Below are 3,404 nucleotides of genomic sequence, written 5' to 3'. Positions count from 1 at the left end.
ATAATGATAACAATAATAATAATAATAACAACAGCAATAGTAATAATAATGATAATAATAATAATGATAATGGCAATAATAATCATGATAATGATAATAGTAAAAATAATAATAATGATAATAACAATAATAATAATGATAATGATAATAATAATAATGATAATAATAATAATAACAATAATAATAGTAATAACAATAATGACAATAATAATAATGATAATAATAATAACAACATTAATAGTAATAATCACAATAAGGATAATTATAAGGATAATAATAGCCATTATTATATTATCATCATTGTCATTATTATCATTAATAATAACAATAATAATAATAGTAATAAAAATACTACTACTACTAATAATAACAACAACAGTAGGGGTAGTAGTAATAATGATGATAATAATAATGATAATAATAATAATAATAATAATAACAACAACAGTAGGGGTAGTAGTAGTAGTGATAGTAATAATAATAATGATAATAATAATAATAATAATAATAATAATAATAATAATAATAATAATAATAACAATAATAATAACAATGTCGATATTATTATTATCATTATTATTGTTATTAATAATAATGATACTAATGATAATGGCAATAACAATTATAATAATAACAATTACACAAGCAACAACACAAAAGCAAACAACAACCTCTTTATCAACAGCTTATAGTTATAACGATTATCCTAATGGTGATGATGATAATAACAATAATAATCATAATCATGATGATGATAGTACCAATAATAATCACACTAAGAATAATGATAATGATGATGACAACCTGATAATGATAATCATAAATAAAAAAATGACGAGTAATCGGGAAGATAATGATATTTCTAATAGCAACAATAACAACAGTGATAGTAGTATCAATATTGTAACCTTGTTTGAAAAATAGAAGAGTTTGCCCTAACAAACCGGTGCCCTCATATCATTTTCTTTACTCATTCAGCCATCGTCGAATGAACATTTATGGTATATATCTGTGCCATGGTATTATGAATAATCTATATTTCATTTGGTCACCGTGTTATAGAACGTGATCTGCAAAGGAATTTATTTTCTTGTAAATTGCAATAGCTATAGTAAATACATTTCTAAACATTGTGAAATACTGCCTTTCAGTTCGCATTTTACCAGCTTATACGAATATATGTTCATACAAATACTAAATTTTATGTATATATCTATTAAACAATGAGATTTTGATAGGTGAAGTTTAGTTATTTTTTCACAAAATGACGCAACCTTAACTTCGAAAGTGCTGGATTTTGCAAAGGCGCGAAATCTCTATTATGAACACTTTAGGTGCCTTTCAGCTTGCAAGATAATGAACAGTACGTTTATTAACAGATATTTATTACGAAAATACATACAATCAGGTATAAATATATAAACGGCTTCACTTGATACGTGTCTTTGAGAGAAAAGTTGCCATATGGTAAAGGAAGTTGTTTACAGTATCATTCCCATTTCTAATCTGAAATTCATATTTTTCCTGTTGATATTCATATAGTGTCATGTCGAAATTTAATTTCTTAATGAAAAAGTAAGAAATTGAGCCAGAGTATCAGCTGATTTTGGTCTTAGTTGCTTTTCTTGACAACAGATGACAGCACTCTGTCTTGATGCGGAAGAGCAATCATAAAGTCATTTAAAACATTACTCATATCTCATTTAAACTAGAGTTTGCCATATGTGCAATTAAAAGTGAAGGATAATAATAAGTTATTTAATAAAAACTTGGTTTTTGGCATTTCTGTGCGTAAGCTCTATAATTCATAGACATATTAAACGGAGGGCACACCATGAATTAATGCAATAGCAGTCCCTACACCCAAACAAAATAAGATTATAAAGTTCCGAGTTCCCCAAAGCAAAAACAACCCCTAGAACTCCTTCAAAAAAGACTCGAGAACCCGGAACCGAAGTCCCCCCCAAAGACGGGGAAATATTATAGGAACCTGCTCTGTTTTGGGATGTTGTGATGAGTCGAGGGAATGCGCTGACTCCTCCTTCGGTTTATTATTAGATTTTCCGCCGAGAGGTAAAAAGCATGGCTAGTTTTATTAATCAGAATGGAAATAGGAGGGGTTAATCCTTCCGTCAGTGAGGCTGGGTGCGAGTGTGGGGTGCTCTGAGTGGTTATTTTAAAAGGAGTTCTGTTTCGAGGCTAAGTTTCAGAGCAGACATCCAGACCTGGGAGATTTTATTTATATCTTTATTTTGGTCGGAAAATTTTGCACGAGGAAGCGGCTGTGTGGGTGTGCTTGGAGGCGGCCTCGGATTTTGGCCCCTCTAGTCTGTCCAATCCTCCGGTTCCTTTAAATCTCAAGGTATATAGAAGTCTGCTGAGGTGACGATTAAAATATATAGAAGGATAATTTCAAGATCACCAGTTTTTCTCTATTGCGGGTTTCTGGAATTTTTACTCTGTGTTGGGATTGCTTTCATATTTTATTCTGCTATTGGTGTATCACGAACGTTCTCTGCTTTTCTATTAATTGTTTTACTAATAAATTTATTTACAAATGGGAAGATAGTTGAATGATGTAATTCAATGTGATTGCATTCAAGATATATAACCTCAGCTGAACCTTTTAGTATTCAGAGTGCTGTTGTGCTCATTACATTATAGTCTGAACTAAGACATGCTTCTCATTGTCCATACATGTGAAGAGGGATCAAGTATTTGAGAAGTGAATATCTATTGTGTAAGTCCCTAACATTTAGTGATTAAGGCAGCAGATGTCTGGTGTTAGGAGGAGGGTGTTACATAAGCATTATGCAATAAATAGTTTGGTGTCATCCACTACAGGATGATGCCATTATACAGAGGTAAGATTGGTGCAGTAAAATGAAATGATTCTTAGAATAGAACGCTAGCTCAAGACCCCTTTGAAAAACTATTTGATAGTCTCTTGATTCAAAGGATATAATGTAATGCTAGTAATTGTGAAGACAATGCTCAGTGCCATTATTCATGCTCTACAGGTTTAGATGTAAAGGTATCATTGCAAATAGAAATGTGAGAAAAATGTTATAGAATCATTCTGTAGTGCAGTAGGGACTATAGATTATATATAAGATGATAGGCTTCATATTGACAGTTTAGTGAAAGTTTCAGGAATAGGCATAGGATCAGATCAGGCATTGTCATGGTCTCATTGCATCTCATTTCAGCAACAGCAAATAAACCTCCTGCATCATAAATTCTATAAAATATAGCTTGAACTGATTCCTTATCTGATGACAAATTAACCGTGAGGAAGTCTGAAAGCACTATCTTGCCAGAAAAAAACATGGTAAAGATTTGTTTTCCTGGAATTAGCCACATAAGCATAGATTTGCATAACCTCTGCACCTGTTGGTGCTACA

General features: G+C 31.2%; 1 protein-coding gene across 1 annotated transcript in view; it reads left to right on the top strand.

The window, feature by feature from the left end:
- The first annotated feature begins 1,993 nt into the window (after positions 1-1,993).
- The window catches only part of LOC125039584 (ubiquitin carboxyl-terminal hydrolase 47-like), a 60,036-nt gene continuing 58,625 nt past the window's right edge, over positions 1,994-3,404 (top strand). The window contains exon 1 of the mRNA XM_047633708.1: positions 1,994-2,073. The gene's annotated coding sequence lies outside the window, so the exon portion shown is untranslated. The remainder of the gene's footprint in view (positions 2,074-3,404) is intronic.

Source organism: Penaeus chinensis, chromosome 27 (genome assembly GCF_019202785.1).
Source record: "Penaeus chinensis breed Huanghai No. 1 chromosome 27, ASM1920278v2, whole genome shotgun sequence".
Lineage (NCBI taxonomy): Eukaryota > Metazoa > Arthropoda > Malacostraca > Decapoda > Penaeidae > Penaeus > Penaeus chinensis.
Note: the sequence above shows the minus strand (reverse complement) of the source record. Positions and strands in the feature narration are given on the sequence as shown.